We start from the raw sequence: 19691 nt of genomic DNA on the forward strand, positions 1-19691 counted from the left end.
TGGACTATGTGCTCGGTCTCCGCTCGCGGATGGCGGAGTACATGGAAAGGGCATCTAAAAACCTTGAGGCGAGCCAAGAATTACAAAAAGCTTGGCACGACCAAAAGGCTGTCCTGACTGTGTACCAGCCTGGACAGAAGGTGTGGGTGCTGGAGCCAGTGGCCCCAGCAGCACTCAAAGACAAATGGTCTGGGCCCCACACGATCATTGAGCAAAAGGGAGAGGTCACCTACCTGGTAGACCTGGGAACTCCCCGGAGCCCCCACAGGGTGCTCCATGTAAACAGGCTCAAGGCATATGTCGACAGGGAGGGCATGGGTTTGCTCATGGCCACAGATGAGGGACAGGAGGAGGAGAGCGACCCTCTCCCGGACCTGCTCTCCCAGAACCCTGACGATGGGTCAGTAGATGGTGTTGTCTTTTGTGGCAGCCTCTCTGGACATCAACAAAAGGATTGTAAACAGGTTCTTCAATCCTTTCGACATATGTTCTCTCTGACACCCAGTCAGACCAATTGGTGTACCCATGAGGTCGACACTGGGGACAGTCTGCCCGTAAAGAGTAAAATCTATCGGCAACCTGATCATGTCAGAGACTGCATCAAGACAGAGGTGCAGAAAATGTTGGAGCTGGGAGTCATTGAACCCTCGGACAGCCCCTGGGCTAGTCCCGTAGTTCTCGTACCGAAACCTCACACCCAGGGCGGTAAGAAAGAGATGAGGTTTTGTGTGGACTACAGAGGTCTCAATGCAGTCACTAAGACTGACGCCCACCCGATACCAAGAGCAGACGAACTTATCGACCGGTTGGCTTCGGCCAACTACTTAAGTACGTTTGACCTGACAGCTGGGTATTGGCAAATCAGGTTAGCTGAGGAGGCCAAGCCCAAAACAGCATTTTCTACCCCGGGTGGGCATTATCAGTTCGTGGTAATGCCCTTTGGTTTGACAAATGCACCTGCCACCTTCCAAAGGCTGGTGAATCGAGTTCTCACTGGGTTGGACGACTTCTGTGCGGCGTATCTGGACGATATCGCTGTCTTTAGCTCCACCTGGGAGGATCACCTGGTCCACCTGAGGAAAGTGTTAGAGGCCCTGCAAAAGGCAGGCCTCACTATCAAGGCCACTAAGTGCCAGATAGGGCAGACACAGGTTGTATACCTGGGCCACCTTGTAGGTGGAGGCCAGGTTCAGCCATTGGAGAGCAAAATACAGGCCATCCAGGACTGGGCTCCTCCAACCACCCAGACTCAGGTTCGAGCTTTCTTGGGCCTGACTGGTTATTACCGGAAATTTGTCAGAAATTATGGATCCATTGTGACCCCGCTAAACGACCTGACAAGTAAAAAGATGCCAAAAAAAGTTCAGTGGACAGCAAGCTGTCAGAAGGCATTCGATGACCTAAAGCGGGCCATGTGCACAGCACCTATCCTAAAGAGTCCAGACTACTCCAAACCATTCATTGTCCAAACAGATGCTTCGGAGCTGGGTGTGGGAGCTGTTCTATCTCAACTGAATTTTGATGGTCATGACCAGCCCATAGCTTTTATTAGCAGGAGGCTGACCCCTAGAGAGAAGAATTGGTCAGCTATTGAGAGGGAGGCCTTTGCTGTGGTTTGGGCCCTGAAGAAGTTGAGGCCATACTTGTTTGGCACTCACTTCAAGATTCAGACCGACCATAAGCCCCTCTTGTGGCTAAATCAAATGAAGGGTGAAAACCCCAAACTACTTAGGTGGTCCATTTCCCTCCAGGGGATGGACTTCACAGTGGAGCATAGACCTGGCACTGATCATGGCAATGCAGATGGGCTCTCCAGGTATTTCCACTTAGAGCAAGAAGACTCACCTGGTCAAGGTTAGCTTATTGTCCCAAAGTTTGGGGGGGGGTCATGTAGGAGAGTAGGGTCTGCAATCCTATGATCACCCCGATTTTTTGCTTTTGCTTCATTGGTTTACGACTTTCTCCGGCTGTGGGCCTGCCAATCAGACCCACAGCCTAGCTGTTCTCTCTCGAAATTAACACACATGTACATTAGGTGCATCCACTAATTGGAACTGGGCCGCCTTGTCAGTCCCTGTCTCAGCATACCACAGGTATCCAGGGCATCGGTGTACCCAGGGCCTACCAGGGGCTGCAGCATGTATTATGCCACCCCTGGATGGCCGCCCAAATCTGACACAACTGGCTGCACGACAGCTGGGGCAGCGTGGTGTAATCACCCGTTGCTATAGGTGTAGTATTCCTACACCTAACCCTAAGATGGACACATGGATTCCTATCAGTCACTCCTATGGCAGGCCTTATCAATCCTGAAGGCAGAGTGCAGGGAATCATGTGGGACGGTGCTCTGGCGCGAGCTGAGCCCGTCGACGGCTTGCGGAACCAAGTCCTAATAGCCGTTCCATGGTGACGCGGGCCAACTACTTTAACATGCATTATAATCCTTGCGGTTATTTGCTAACTTTGGCATCGCATCACCTACACATGTCGAGTAAGGTGTCATACGAATTGGGATACGAACCCCTCGCCAATTCTGGCGACGAGGTTAGCATTCCCCCCTTTTAGAGGGGCACGACATGGAAGTAACCTTGAACCCTGGTTAAAGTTGACTCAAGCCTCAGCATCACAAAATGGATGCTGCCACCAGACACAAGTCTGACCTCCTGCTGCTGGGAGACCTTCCAGCGAGGGGAGCTTGGACAAAGGGTTTCCTGTCGAGGGCGGTGTTAGCACCATCCCAGACAGGGTTTGTGTATCCCAGGTAGGCAGGGCTGAAAGGAAGGTGATTGCAAGTGGCACCCCGGTGCTCACTGTGCATAGCCCGGCTCAAACCAGTTTCGGGGGCACACCAGCCCCTGAGCCGGGGCGAAGCAGGACAAAGGATAGGGGTGTAACCACCCCCCTCCTGGCTCCACCCATAGGTAGGACCTAGTCACGGGCCAGCCCCTTTTCTTAGAATAAAGGTAGGCGCGAGTCCCCTTCCCAAATTGGATAATTCTGAATCTTGAACTACTTTCCACGAAAGGAACTCTTGACTATTTCTGAAGACTCTCCCTTGTGGCTAAGGAGTAGCCACCCTGCACCAGCAGGCACCACCTAAGCGCTTGCGGTTTGCTGTACGTCTCTCCTACGGATCAAGACTGCCCAGCTCGACGAGACCCGAGTTCCCTGCCATCTCTGACCTTTTACCTACATCATCAGCCCAGCTGAGAGTCGTAGGTGTGACGAGACCTGCGGGACCGGCTATCTTCAGAACCTGCACGACGCTTATCTAGCACGCCCACCGAGGGACCCTCGAGTGAGTGCACCTAGGGTTTGAGAAGCCCTAACCCTGAGCAGCTCCAGCACCGAAGTCTGCCTCCCCCGCATCCACGAGATCTGCGTGGGGGCCCTTCCGCTCCTTGCTGTTCACCGCGTTGTCCGACCACTTGCCGACCGGCTTGTGGCCCTCTTCATGACGCACCAAGATTGTTTCATCACTAGTCTGGTTGCTCCAGACTGGCTCTTGCTCCCCTTCAACAGAGGAGTACCACGGACCCTCCTGGTCCACTCCAGACGCCATCTTGACTCCCCCGCTTGGGTTGCCACTGCCAAGATCCGCTGCCCCATTCCTGGGCCCAGCATCATCGACAGCAGACACCTTCGTGGGACAGCTCGCCCTCCATCCTGGTCGCCGCCGCGCCTTCTGGTCCGAGGAACAGCCGAGTCCGACGTCATCCACTCACCTGGTCGAGGTGACTTCAGCCGGTACCCTCCTGGTGCCCACACGATCGCTGGCTAGTGGTTGAGAACTGAGTCCCCTCTGCTTTCAGGTTTCCTTCATCACCGATCCAGGCTTGGATCTCGCTGAACATCGTCACTGGTCGCCTGCCAGCAACTTCTTCTTTCAGGCTCCTGAGACTACAACGAGGACTTCCGACATCTTGCCGAACCTTCCACAGCCGCAGCCTCTGGGCTAGGTAACTCGAGCATTTCGGTGCTCCATAGCAGGTTCGCTCTACAAGTGTCCAATTCCTTTTTCGTTTAGTCCCGCTGATCGGATCACTCCGGAATCAGTACCTCCAGACTCTAACCATTCGCATTTCACTGTTAGTGTAGATGGTTTCTCGTGCCCCTCGGGCATTTGTGTAAATTGTGCAACTGAAGTATTTTCCTAAGAGTTTTGTAGTGTGCTTAGCTCCTTGACTCATAAAGAGCCAGGGTAGTCTTGTTATAAATAAATATCCTTTTATTTTCATAACAACTTGTGTGGTGTCCTTTCACTTGGTGTTCAAGGGGTATATGTGATGGTAAACAGCTGGCTTAACACGCCCTCTAGAGTTTAGCCTAAGACTGCTCGTATCCACGCTACTAGGATAGCTGGTCTATAAGGTTGACTTACAACCAATCATCAATAAGGGTCGTTTGGAATGATACACAGTGATCACTAGAATAGTGAGCACTACATATCAGGCCAACTTCTCACAAATGTGACAAATGCGCCTTAAACTGCCTCTCGGTATCTCGATTACCGTTTCGAACATTACATTCTGAGGAAGTAATAACAGATGAATACATGTCAGTTTGGCAAGATAAATGAGAACCAGGCGGTTCTCTTCTGCACCCACTAGAGTTCATCAAATTCAAAGGCCTACTCGTATTCTGTAAACTGTTTTCTACTGGAAATGAATGGGGAGCTGCTCGGTCCATCTCAAGGTTACGGTGCGTGTGAGGCAGCCCCCAATTTGTTGCAGAGTAGGCCGCACAGCTAATATCCGGGGTTAAAGAAAGTTAAAGGCAGGCCCTGCACCGCCCCTGCCCTTCTTCCAGCCATCTCCTCCTGGCCCCGGGCCGGGTAGTGGAATTGTACTTGCACACAGTACCCGGCGCCGGAGGCATGATTGCTCAGGGCAGGCCTTGGACTCGTCCCTCAGTGGTTCACTCACTTCACAGTTCACTTCATGCGTAAAAAGTGAAATGCGAAGTGAACAACCTAGTGACAAGTCCAAGGCCTGCCCTGAGCAATTATGCCTCCGGCGCCAGGCACGAGGCACCAGACCAGTACAATGCCACTGCCCGGCCCAGGGCAGGAGAAGGTTGGAAAGAGGGCAGAGGCCGGTGCTCTGCAGGCCCGCCCAGCTACGCAGCCCGTTTACTTAACCTTAACCCGGGCCGGACTGCATGTGGAGCTGGAGCAAGCACGCTGACGCCGGTGACTGTCACGTGATGCCACCCACAAGTCCACGCCACGGCCCACCAAAAAAACGGCTTTGTTGATGTAATGGCTTATGGCTGTTACTTACCAATACTGCCCTGGCAGCCACTGGCATGCCTGCCTTCAGTTATATTAGATAGGCGGTCTAGGCCAAGCTGCAGTGCCTGCTGTATAACGGCATCTGGCTAACCACCTCAACCTCTGATAACTCGTGCTCGTGGTGGGGACGGGTGCGTGCGTGCTGGGCGTGGCATTTAAACAAAAATCTACGCACGCTGCCTGCCGCACAGCCCTACCCCTTCCCTCGCAGAATCAAATCCAGCCCCCTGCCCAATCAGGGCTTAAAGAAATTTCAAAATGCGCATCGCATCCGCATTGTGACCGTCATTCACACTCTCATCTGCATATTGGATTCACATTCATTCATGCAGTAAATACATTGAGTTGGACGGTCTGGACACTGGACCAGTATGTGACACGAGTCAGAAGTGAGGTCATTTAATTGCATTTACTGTCTAGTCTGAGGCTATTCACGCAGCACGCGTATGTATGCCACATTCACATTGCCATATGCGTGCAGTCAGAGTTGCAGATGCCTGGTGTTACAGTAGAACCGGCCCTCATAAATATGTGCCAGTGCTAAGCACCGGAAACCACCGGCACAAATTCAGCACTGGGACAGAGGTGACGAAACAAAAGAAGGACACTCACCTGTGGGCTCTGAGGATCTTATGTTCTGGGCCCTAGGCCCACATAATACATGAATGACCACACGGACACATGGATATGTGGTACTGATAACTAGCCACGAGTACGTGCACTCGGGCCCTTTTATTCGCGGGCTCACCTGACTGGTGACGCCCGTGTTGGATGGGTGAGGGGGTGTGTATGAGCCAGCCCTCGGAGGAGTGGCTGGCAGAAACACTAGACTGTGTCCAGCAGGACACAACAAAGACGACCCCGACGTCCACAAACCTTGCAGTGCCTCGACGACCCCGACGTCCTGAGGAAAGAAAAAGGTCAATTAACAGAGAGGAAGAAGAAAGAAATGAAAAGGAGCAAAAAACACCAAGAAACCCCTGTTGTAACCCCTGCAGGACTTAAAGCCAGAAGAGGAAGAAACAGAGAGAGGAGGACGAGGAAGTGACTTGCGATTCAAGGAAGCTCTGGAGAGGGGGCCCGTGCACCACAGACCGGCAGGAAGACGAGGAAGTGCCCCCCAGTGGGTACCAGTGTCTGAGACCACTCGAGGGCCAGCAGCATCTGCAGCCCCTCCCGGGTGCCAGGGGCCAGGAGATGTGAGTAGGAGGGGCGTGGCTGACTCAGGTGGGTGCCCCCGGGTCATGAAACTGGAAAGGCAGGTGGCGGCAAGAACCTGCACGTGGAACAGCATAGCTGAAACCAAAAAACAGAATTCTTGCAAGTTTTGTTTTCTCCCTTAGCTCGAGGGCAGAGTCTCTACTCCCCCCCCCCCCCCCCCCCCCCCCCACTGAACAAAACACAAACACTTCACATCAATCAGTGTCTTAGACAGTGCTTTAAATGGGAACAAATAAGTGCAGGTACTCTTAAAATTAACTATGAGTGTAGCACGTGGGCGGGGCTAGGGGCGGGGCTATGGACAAGACATATAAGACACTTCTACTATGTGGCCGAATACTTATATATTCTTGAGTGCGTGCTTACAGAAACAAGCAGCAATGCTCACACAAAGCCTTCCAAGAATGTCCTTTAAAATACCTCCCTAGTGTCTGGATTCTCTCCCTCTTTCACTTGCTTTTCTCACACACACACACACACAAACATACGCACACAAGCAGGCAAACACCCAGACACACAAAAGACAGACACTCACACGAAAGACTCAGGTGGGATAAAGGCCATTTTACACCCGTTATCTCTCATGGCTTTCTTAATTGCTGCTGTCAGCGGGATGCCTGGATTCGAGTGTGTGCACAAATGCACACCATGGTGTGAATGTGAGTGACAGCATAGGGCCTGAATGGACCCAGCTCTGTCAAACACAGCGTGGTGGTGAACACCGGGCATTATGCAGATGAGCTCTGCTGAATTGTTTAAAGGTGGCTCAGCTTGGGCCAGAGGCGCTTTGGCTGTCAGACAGCCTCGTTCGTGCGCGTGAGCCAAAGCAACAATGACCCTACCTTTGATGAGTACCGGTACTCTCCTTGGCAGCAGAGAAGTGCCGGTACTCAGAGCGGTAAAAACGAGAAGTGCCGGTGCTCAGTAGCGGTGAGTACCGGCCCATTTAAAGAACTGGTCTTAGATCTGAGAGGCCAGGCTCGCACGCAAAGCTTTTCTGCCAATAATTGATTCTCAGTATCCTCAGTAAAGAGAGAATAAAACGACACTTTATAAATAAGAAGCAAGACACGCTCTCCACCCAGGGCTTTAACCAGGGTTGGATTGGGATTAAAAATCGTCCCGGGCACCTTAAAAAGCAAGCATTGGCATAGCCAATAGGACGCGCCTTTGGGACCTTATAAGTGTTTAGCCATGCAACAGTTGATGTTGCTGCACCAAGGATATTGTGCAGCATAATTAAACACTTATAAGGTCCCAAAAGCGAGACCTATTAGCTATGCCAATGCTTGTTATATATGCAACTATATCCTGGTATATGACCACGTTTGTCCGGTGGAGATGAGCTATGACTCTTGTTACACCTTGCTAGGTGGCATTGTAAGGGGTAAGCCCTGTCCTGTTAGAGCACTAATTTGTAGCCTGCAAGGCGTGAGTTCAGGTGTAGAAAGAGAAGCGCCCTTTCTACCCCTGAATTCCCTCATGACACCCCACCTTCTTTTTCACCTTATTGCTTGGATGTAGCTAAATTGCATCCCTCTACATTCTGAGTATCTGGTACAAGCATCGAAGCAATGCCTCACCCATGATCCTGCTATGTCAGAGCTCTTTGAAGCCTTCATCTCGCACCACCTTAATACTTCTGTTCCGTGCCATAGCGAAGTGAGCATGTGATGGAGTCCCCTGCCCCGTTTTGCACAGAACCTTCCCTGGTTACCCACTGTGTAGTGCCATCCCTACCCCGGCTCCTTTATGCAGAAACACCCATTAACATGTAGGTAATGGCCTACGTCACCAGTACAGGTCGGTGTCCTTCCCCTCCATTATATCTGTGTACATCTAGGATGGTGTGGGGGTTAGCCGCTGTCACGCCTGTATGGTGCAAAGTTTCTCCATGGTTGTTGGTCGATGTCTGTGATTAGCCTTCTAGAACACCATCCACACCCTAGTGCACGAGCCCGCGGTCCGCCAGTACATATGCAGCCCTATCCAAATATCCCAATGGAGGGGCCCTGACAATGCTGAACCTGCTTCATGTCAACAGATGGGCTTTTCTACCTCGGCAAACTGTGAGGGTGGAACAATCATGTATTTGTTCCACAACTGCATGTCCAGGCACCTGGTACATGGGGATTTACAGATTGATTCCCCCCCATTGAACATTGAGGCCAGTGTCACGCCCTGCCGTGCCAGGGTACAGGTAAGACTCACCCTTGCAAAATTGGCTTAACTGGTAAATATCACTAGAATTATTAAACACTGTACAAGGGGCAGTTATTTTTCAGTAAGGTTAAAGCTCGAACAAGAGGATTTGATTAAAGAGAGCAATAGTGGCATACTAATATCTAAAAAGGGACAACATGGCAACCTGGGCGGGAGAGAGCACTGCGTACTATGCCTACAGCTCATGCAACAAGCGCGCGGCACCAACGCCCCTCAGCCACGCAGGAGATGCAGGTTAAATTTAAACTCATCTTGGCGATACGAGTCTTAATAGCGGCTACGCCATTTGGCAAATCCCCGCGCCCATCGCCAATAAATGGCTCTTCCATATCCACTGCTCAAACAAAACAAGCACCTCTCCTTGGGAAAGCTGGGCCGCAAAATCACACATTTCCAAAACTGTCAGTTGCAAAATAAATGCAAATCCTTGTGGGCGAAAATTGTTAGAGGACAAATGGGAGAATATCTGGATGTATGTCACAACATAAAGAAGTGAACAACTCCAAGATAAACAGGAATACGTGACTGTGGAGGATTTTAAAGCTATAACCTGATAAAACAGGCCTGTGCACCGCAACACTATATGTTATGTTATGTTATAACAATTTATATAGCGCAACAGCTGCCCCAACAAAGGGGCGTCCCGGCGCTCTTGACAAGGACTAAGCCCTCAAGGCACCTTCCAACACAGATTAGACTTTGGGGAAGAGATGAGTCTTAAGGGCCTTCCTGAAAGGCAGATAATCCCTTAGACCACGAATGAATGCTGGGCGAGAATTCCACAGCCTGGCTGCCTTATACCCAAAAGATCTACCTCCTGCCCTGGTTTTCTTAACCCGTGGCACCTTCAACAGGTTTTGGCTAGAAGATCGAAGTTGGCGCGTGGGCTCATAAGGCTGGATCAGGTCTGTTAATATCTGTGGAGAAGCCAGCTTCCATGCCTTGAAGACCACACAAAGTGCCTTGAACTCTATACGTCTTTCCATAGGCAACCAGTGTAGTCTTCGAATTGCATCCGAGGCAGAGCTAGATCTACGTAGACCTAGCAACATTCTAGCCGCAGCGGTCTGGACTCTCTGTAACCTGTGGACCTCAACCTTATTGGCCCCCAAATAGAGAGTCGAAGCATAGTCCAGACGTGACAGGATTGTGGCTTGAATAATCAGCTGTCTGGTGGGGGCATCAACGAACTTAAAAATAGACTTAAAGCTCCTAAGCAGCCCAAAACATGTGCCAGCCACCTTCCTAGTCTGGGTTTGGTAGTTAAGATTGCTCTCTACCCAAACACCGAGGTTTTTCACCACCGTCTTTGGAGGGGGTGCATGTCCAAGGCTCTGGTGCCACCAATCATTACTCCAAAGACCCTGGTCTTTCCCCATCAGCAGAATTTCCGTTTTCTCTGCGTTTAGCTGCAAACAGTTGATGGTAAGCCAATCCGCCACTGCTGCCAAATTGGTGCAGAAACGGGCGGCGTCTAGGCTATTACCCCTAACGGTATTGCTAGACAGGGCTACCACCAGCTGTGTATCGTCAGCATAAGAGACAAGGGTCAAACTACGGCTCTTCGCGAGAAGAGCCAGTGGCAGCACGCCGCTATTAAAAAGCAAAGGGCTCAAAGATGAGCCCTGAGGTACACCTTGTCTCACCCTGAAAGTCCCTGAGGAAAACGGGGGCACAGAAACCTCGAAAGTCCTATCCTCTATATAGGATGCCAGCCAACGTAAGGCCAAGCCATTGATCCCAACCTCCTCTAAACGTCTCAGCAAAATGGCATGGGACACGGTGTCAAATGCGGCACTCAAGTCTAGAAGGATTAATGCCGCAGTGTGCCCATTATCCAAAGATGCCCAAAGATGTTCTGTCACGGCTAACAGTGCTGACTCAGTGCTGTGACCGGGGCGAAAGCCATTTTGCGAGGGATCCAGGATGTTATTAGAGGACAGGAAGTTGGAGAGCGTGGCATTGACATATGTCTCCAGAATCTTCGATGCCCAAGGTAGGCGGGAGATAGGCCTATAGTTCTCAGGACGTTCTGGATCTAAGTTGGATTTCTTTATTAAAGGCAGGACTTTGGCTATCTTCCAAGCAGTGGGCACGATTCCTGTGGTCAATGAAGCATTTAAGATGTCACTCAGAGGGCCCTGAATTGTAGGAAGAAGCTTAAGAAAATGACCTGGCCTAAGCGGATCAAGAGGAGAACCAGATTTTATTTTAAAACAGAGTGCCTCCAGCTGGGCGGGCACGATCAGCGGGAACTTATCCAATGAGCAGGCCGTTGCCGCTACCGGATCAGTAGATTGTATTGGCGCAGGAAATTGTTTATAAATCCTTTCCACTTTGGAAATGAAATATGCCGCTAAATCATCGCATTGCTTGTTGGATGAAATAAAAGGCTCCGTAGGAGCTGTCGTTAATGAGGCAACTAAGGAAAATATACATTTAGCCTTATTCCCGCTGCCTGCAAGTTGTGACGCATAGAAAGTGGCTCGGACCACCTGGATCCTTTTTTGGTAGTTCTTAATGGCCAAACGATATTTTTCTTTAGCCATCAAGTCATAGTCCCTTCTCCAAATGTGCTCAAGTTTTTTACAGTCCTTTCGCAGTACGGCAAGTTCTTCGTTATACCAGGGGCTGTAGCTAGATTTGCGCGACTAGAGAACTGGTGAGCTCCTGAGGCGGATAGCCGGGAGATTTTGTGAAAACCGATTTGTGTTTTAATTCTTTTAACATTTGTGTGATACTGTGTGCTGAAAACCTAAAATCCTACCTGCCACTCGCCCAGTGTACCCCCAGGGCAGCAGACCTTAGCGCTGAGAGGGGAAAACCTTCCACGGCTGACGCCATTGACTGGAAGCACTGCGGCCACGCCCACCACCCTTAGGCCACGCCCTCCTTACTCGGTATTTAGGCGCGCTGATGTACGAGCGCGACTAGAGAACTGGTGAGCTCCTGAGGCGGATAGCCGGGAGATTTTGTGAAAACCGATTTGTGTTTTAATTCTTTTAACATTTGTGTGATACTCTGTGCTGAAAACCTAAAATCCTACCTGCCACTCGCCCAGTGTACCCCCAGGGCAGCAGACCTTAGCGCTGAGAGGGGAAAACCTTCCACGGCTGACGCCATTGACTGGAAGCACTGCGGCCACGCCCACCACCCTTAGGCCACGCCCCACTCATTCTATAAAAATGTGCTTCCCCCGGAAGCACAGCGGACGAGCGCAGCGGGCGCGCCGTTTGCGCGCCGAAGGCGCGCCTAAGGCAAGCCCGTCTGCGCCCGTCCGCGGCCGAACGGGGCCTGGGGCCACAGATCTTGGTTCATCCACACCAACCACTATAAGGTATGGCAGACATGCTTTGCTTGATCTCCAACCTGACATGCCTGCAGCTTGTAAGCACGCCATGACCGCCCAGTCGTTAAGTAAATGTACAGGGTGTAGCTTTGAACCCATGATCCACATTCCAACAACAAGCATGGGTCACTCCCTGAAAGCAGCTCTACTCAATTGTAGATCTCTCCGCAAGCACGCCCTCGAAATATTTCATCTACTCGAGGATCAAAATCTTAACATTCTATTCTTGACGGAGACCTGGTTAGATGAATATTCAGACCCTGACATTATCCAGGCCATGCCCCATGGCTACTCCCTCTCTAGATTGGACAGGAAAGACGGAAGGGGGGGAGGCATAGCCATAGCCACGAAAGCCCCTCTAGTCTGCTCCTTAGCTCCTATACAGATCGATCACAGTGAAGCTGGATCCTTCACAATTAATACCGGCCCCAACCACTCCGTATCGGGCATCCTGATTTATCGCCCACCTGGCAGAATGTATGACTTTACTTCCACTTTAATGGAAGCCATTACTCACTTAGCACTTAGAAAGTCCAGACTTCTAGTGCTAGGTGATCTCAATGCTCATTTTGAAGATCCACTAGACAATGCTGCCTTTGAGATTCAAACGGAGCTTCTTTCGGTTCAACTTGAAATGAAAAACAAGGAACCGTCTCATCAATTAGGTCACCTACTGGATCCTATCTTTGGGAACTGGCAGGGAGTTCACACCTTAGAGTCTATACCCATCCCTTGGTCGGATCACTACATTATCCCGATCACGATTCAACTGGACAGAACTGAGCATTTCCAACACCAATCTCTGCGGTATAAATGCAGAAAATGGAAGAGCTTTTCTATAGAATCTTTTATTAAAATTACTCAGGAGGAGGGCCCTCCTAAAGGGGAAGACTGTGAAGCAGCTAACAATAATCTAAATAATATCGTAATCAAGGCCCTCGATATCACTGCCCCCAGTCGTATCATGACTAATGCCAGGAGACTAAAAAAAGCTGCTCCCTGGTTTAGCCAAGAACTCCAGACCATGAAAACAACCTGCAAAAAACTTGAGAGAGCTTGGCGCCAGAATTTCTGCGCAGAAACTAAAATAAAGTATAAAAACTCTCAAAGAGTGTACTACAAATCTGTACGTTTGGCTAAGGCAGAGCACTATCATTCCCGTATCATGGAAGCAGGCAATTCCTCGAAGGAATTATTTCAGATTTACAAAGAAATATCTGTAGTAGATACTAACTCCTCCATTCAAAATGATTCTGTGGAATCATGTAATGAAGTTGCACAGTACTTCTCAGGTAAAATCAATAAAATATATACAAGCTTCGCCAATCATGTAGAGTCGGCTTCTGACTTCACAGAAAATGACAGTCTTATTAAGACTCTAAAGTGCCTCAAATCTTTTGAAGTTCCCTCGTACGAAGTCCTGTCTAAACTGTGTAACAAAATCAAATCGGGCTCTCCCCGAGACCCGGCGCCTCCGAAAATTTTAGCTGAAGCCTTCCCTGCTCTAGAACCTCATTATAGACATCTACTTCAGATCTCATTCTCCACAGCTTGCCTGCCGGCGGACTGGAAACAGGCAGTTGTACTACCAATCAAGAAAAAGCCGAATGTCAGCCAAGACATTATGGACAACCTTCGGCCAATTTCCCTGCTACCTTACTTAGCTAAGCTAGCCGAGAAAATTGCCAACATCCAACTCATGGAACATCTTGAAGAACACGATGTTTTCCATAAATCCCAGTCGGGTTTCAGATCCAACTTCTCAACGGAAACGGCTCTCCTCAGTGCCACTGAAACCCTACGCAAGGGAGCAGACGAGGGCAAGACCATGGCCCTCATCATGCTCGACCTCAGTGCCGCGTTTGACACTGTAGCACACTCCATCTTGCTACAGTGTCTAAACAAAGCTGGAGTAACCAACAGGGCATTGGGATGGCTGAAAGCCTTTCTGATCGATAGAAGCTTCCAAGTCCAAAGAGGGACTTCCCTCTCAGACAGTGTGCGGCTTGAACAGGGGGTGCCTCAGGGCTCGGCCCTGAGTCCCACCCTGTTTAATCTATACATGGCCCCCCTGGCAGAGGTGGTGCAATCGTTCGGCGTGGAGCTTGTCTCTTACGCCGACGATACGCAACTTCTAATATCTTTGACGCAAGCCCCATCCACGGAAGCCGTTAACTTTAACAACTGTATGAGCAGGCTGGCATCTTGGATGACAGAGCACTGTCTAAAACTGAACGGAACCAAAACAGAGGTCATCATCATTGGAGGTAATGAGACCAATTGGACTAAAGAATGGTGGCCCACCTGTTTGGGTCCTTTGCCCCCTCCCAGCCGGGAGGCGAAGAATTTAGGAGTCTGGGTTGACAATAAGCTATCTTTTGATAGCCATATAAAGAGAACTGTAGGCAAGTGCTTCGGAGTGATGAAGACTCTCAACCGTACCCTTGACTTGCTGCCTCTCAACTCCAGACGGACTATGACGCAGGCACTAATAACTTCCCGGATTGATTACGGGAATGTTTTACTCTTAGGCACTTCAGAGAAAAATATAAAGAAATTACAGGTCATACAAAATTCGGCAGCACGCCTAGTATTAAGACTGCCCCGCAGAGCCCCTTCACGACCCTCTCTGGCAACTCTCCATTGGCTGCCTGTCAAGAAGAGGATCATTTTTAAAGCTCTGCTATGGTGTCACAAGATCCTCCATAACAAGGCACCTGCCTATATGTTGGATCTGGCTTCGCCATATGAACCCAACAGAACCCTTAGATCCAAAGGTACAGGTCTGCTCAGAATTGCCCGTCCTAAAAAGGCCAGAATGGGAGGCAGATCCTTCCGCACAGTGGCAGCGAAGCACTGGAACCTCCTGCCCATGGACATCAGGTTAGAGGTGAATGAGACCTCTTTTAGGAAGAAATTGAAAACTTGCCTCTTTAATCCGTGATAGGTCCTCTTTTTCCACATAACTCACTCTCTCCACAGCGCGGGGACACGCCGGGAGGCGTCACCAGGCGCTTTTACAAGCTCCTTTAAACTTAAACTTAAACTTAAACTAGCTCATCCAAGGGCTGTCTGATCCAGGTAGAAAAGGCAGTATATGCCATATTAGGGTCCGCATTAGACATGGGGCAGGAGGTCCCCAATTTTTCAGCGTAATTAGCCCAGTCGATCTTATGCCATGCTCTGTTGCGTGTGAGGTGGCAGCAATCCTTAATTGTAGCCCCTTTGATTGACAGATACATCATGATCAAATAATGATCAGTCCATAGCAATTTTAATGGGGCCGCTACAGACAAGACGTTAAAGTTGGTAAACACTGGGTCTAGAAGATGACCCGCCGTGTGAGTAGAACCTTGCACCAACTGAACCAATTGACAGGCCCAAAGGTCTGCTATAAAATTAGCTATATCGGGATCTTCTATATTATCTAGGTGGAGATTTAAGTCACCCACAATAGTAAAATTGGCCCACCCAAGTGCCAATCTGTTCACGAGCTCTACACAGGCTGCTCTAAATACGGTCGAGCTCCCTGGTGGTCTATAGATCAAGAGCCCCGCTACCGTATAATTTTGCGAGATAGTGATTTTGAAACTTGCACATTCACTACCCGCCAGGGTTTCTTTCTCCAAATTACAAGTAAGGTAAGATTTAAAAACAACCGCTATACCCCCACCCCTGGTCTCTCTATTCACGGTCCTAATACTGTAACCAGCAGGGAGCTGCTACCTCATGTATACACTAAAACACCAATATAGAGCAACTTGGCAATACTAATCAATACCTCTATATCAGTCATGCTAATATACCACTGTGTGTTGTATTGCATAGACACCTTGCCATGCGGAGCAGGGTGAAGTCACCAGGCAGCTCCTGCAGGGTGGAGACATATGGTCCAAAAGGGAGGTGTCACGAGCGATGGGCGGAGCCAGAGAGACCGAGCCCTGCAGGCTGGCGCATCTGGACCTGTAGGGTACGGGTCAGCGACGACGGACTTGGAGGTCACTCACTAATGCATGCAGAGAACATCTATATATACGATGTCGAAACCAAAATAAGGATATTTACATGCTAGAAAATAAACTGGTTCCCATTCCAACTCCTAACAGAAATGTGCAAACTAGGGACGATGTTTAAAAGGGCCAGAGACAGAAATGCACACAGAATAAAAAACAAGTTGCGGCAAAAGTGAAAGCATTTCCCTTGCGGGAGCGAGCAGCGCCAGGAGCGATAATTGCTAACACATGGTGTCAAAGCTCGCTCCCGCTAGGGAATCGCCAAACGTGCACGCGTTGCCATTGAAAGCAATGCAACGCGTGCACGTTTTTGGCCTCAAAAGCGATTGGATTACAAAAGGTCTTTTTCCTAAGCAACGCATGCGCACTGCGTAGGCGAGACCTAAAAAGTGGACCAAATTTGCATATTGCCTTTCCGCAAAACACTCCTTCTGCGAAATTGTATAAAAAGAAGGGGGGGGTTAAAAAATATGCATGGATTCGTTTACACTGGTGAAACACACCTGAAAACGAGTGAGGCCACTTTTGCTCAGGCCCCTGCCTCGCTCAATATGCATATATTAATGGGCCAGCCCAGTGAGAGAAAGGGAGTGACACCTTTGCCCATTGATAAAAGGGAGATAATGGACACCCATCTGCCTCCAGCAAGGCCACTCCTTAACCAACTGGGCCGCGGGCTGCATCGAACAATGCAGAAAACACCCAAATCTCCCCCCCCACCCCGTGGCTTCCCAAAAAAGTAGCCCACAGCTGGAATTCAGATACCGGCCCCTCGGGCATTGCCCGTGTGCCCGCGTTACCAATCCGATGCTGGCTTTAAGTTGGATGAGAAAACTGGGGTGTCTCTCAAAGGGGAGTGGCCAATGTAGTGAAGGGAGGGGCTTAAAACACGTATGGTAACAATCTGTGCTTAGCATAGTGGGCCGCCCGACTTCTATTTTGCGGTTTGTCATTGCATCCAGATATATGATAAAACATGCGGAGCATGTATCAGGCCTTCAGAGCTCCGTAGAGGACTCCAGAGACTCCTGCCAGCTGTGGGGCATGTACCAGGCCTTCAGCGCTCCAAGAGGACTCCAGAGACTCCTGCCAGCAGTGGAACATATACCAGGTCTTCGGAGCTCCAGAGAGTACAACAGATAATCCTGCCAGCTGTGGGGCATGTACCAGGCCTCCAGAGCTTCATGGAGTACTCCAGAGACTCCTGCCAGCTGCGGAGCATGTACCAGGCCTTCAGAGCTCCAAGAGGACTCCAGCGAATCCTGTCAGCTGTGGAGCATGTACCAGGCCATCAGAGCTCCAGAGAGGATTCCGGAGACTCCTGCCAGCTGTGGAGCATATGCCAGGCCTTCAGAGCTCCAGAAAAGTACCAGAGAATCCTGCTAGCTGTGGAGCATGCACCAGGCCTTCAAAGCGTGTGGTAAATATTTCATTACCGGTACTATTTTTTATGCGGTAAAGTCTAGTAAGAATAACTCAGTAAATATAAGAGGCAGAATCCGTGGTATTAGAGGTTCTAAAAGGCTTTATTCCTATACAAAGGAATACAATTCGAATTGCAGGCTTCAAATTCCATCACCACGAAAGTTCAGGAAGGAAGGGCATACATTATTGACAGATAATCAGTTTTATAGGAAATGCATTACAGTGAAACAGATGCAAGAGGCGTAACAGCTGATAATACAGATAAAATGTGCATACGTAACTAATAAAGGCGGACATATAGGCGTAACTTAGTAAACGTCATTATACATGATGTCACAAGTGGGTGGATCCATAAAAGAATCCTGCAATGTCAGCAGAAATATTTGGCAGAGATGCGCGCGCAGCCGCATGACGTGTGATTGACGTGCAACTAGAGAGTGAAGGGGACTTGACATTTAGCTCTACATGTGGAGACAGAAGTCTGGGGGTCATGTCAACCTAATCCCAAATCATATCTAATATCCTATGTTTAAAGAACTGTGTTATCCAAAAGGAAAGGTCTCTAGGATAGAATCTATTCTATACTGACTGTTAGTGCGTGTACAAGCGTCTAAGTGTCTACATGAGATGCGAGGGGGTAGGAATATTCCATGGTAACAGGAGCTATGAATTACTTGCATGAGGACAGCGAGGCCTGGCCCTTTGCACGGTAGCTGGAGGAGTGTTTACCTAAACTACTAGACAGGAATGCATCGGATGAGGAGCGGAGGAGATAATCTTGAAGGTGAAATACAGTTTTTGGCAGGCAACAGGCTGGATCAGGCACCGTTAGCCGCGCAGGGAGTAGGACAAAGTTCATGGATACAGATGCAGGCTCAGACTGGAGCTTTCAGAGGCAGAAGGCAGGAAAAGGCTTGATGACAGAATTCAGGGCCTACTCGCCTGAATCTGTAAAATGTGGAAAGTGAACCACATAAAGTCGGTGGCCTTTCATACTTAGGAATGGAATATCTGACCCATTCATGGCGGATCTGAAAGAGGACATGTTGATGGTGGACGCACATATATTTGCGTCTTCAAAACTGGAACTGGAGGGAACATACATGTACTTGTAGCATGCACATGGAGCCGTTGGGGTCTACGATAGGGGACATAACTGATCACAAAATTCATATTTCCTCATTCCCTCCTTGTCCCCTACGGACCCTCAGGAGATATCGATCTTCATCAATCCATCGATCTGTTCATATAGCATTATTTGTTCTTCTTTCTTCTTCCGGGATCTTGAACGAAAACTTGGATGTGGGATACACGACGTGGCACACAGACCACAAATCGCTGGCCCACATTGTAGACATAAGCAGCAACTGAATAGTATGAGAAAGCCAATACCTAGGAAGGATAGGATTCTCCATCCCCAGGCTGACAACACGCTCCAAAACCAACCGGACCAAGTCCAGGTGCCTGGACTCTGGTGTATCTGGCTCACAATCTTATGAAGGCGAGTTATGGCTTTATATACTGACGGCGAATTTTCTGGTATGAAAACACAGCAACTTGATCCGATGACCCTACAAGCTCCGCCCCTATCGGCCAGGATGACGTCAAGGACAAGACGATTTTGAAGCACAACAATCCGCATAGCAGACTGCTCCTCTGTTAAATTGCCTAAGGCGGAAGTAGTCTCGTTCACTACTGCTTCAAGGGTTCTGGTTAATCTACGTATCAGCTTACTATTAGTGATTGTACCTATATAGGGAAAGAAACCTTTATTGAAATCTGTGTATTGCTCCCATGCTGTTTCAGTGTAATCGACAATTGGGAGATCTCTCTGCTGTCTATTATGTACTAAATGGGTATTTCTGTGATAATCAGGAGGGGCTAGGAAAACAGGTGGTAGAAGGAATGCTATGTAACAGGTACCATCCCAATCTAGAGGTAGACGTATATATGCGGTCTGGCCACATATGAAGTAGGAATGACGGGAAGCTCTAAATGTAGACTTGCCTTGATCACTGAATTTTATTACAGTGGTGCATTTACTATGGCCCATGTGTATGGAACCATTCTTTCTTACACATAATTCCCCTTTCACTGGGAATACTGACATGGCGGGCAAGATTGGTGTAGCTTCAGATTCAACGTTCAGGATCATGAGGTTAAGTGT

Source organism: Triturus cristatus, chromosome 6 (assembly GCF_964204655.1).
Source record: "Triturus cristatus chromosome 6, aTriCri1.1, whole genome shotgun sequence".
NCBI lineage: Eukaryota > Metazoa > Chordata > Amphibia > Caudata > Salamandridae > Triturus > Triturus cristatus.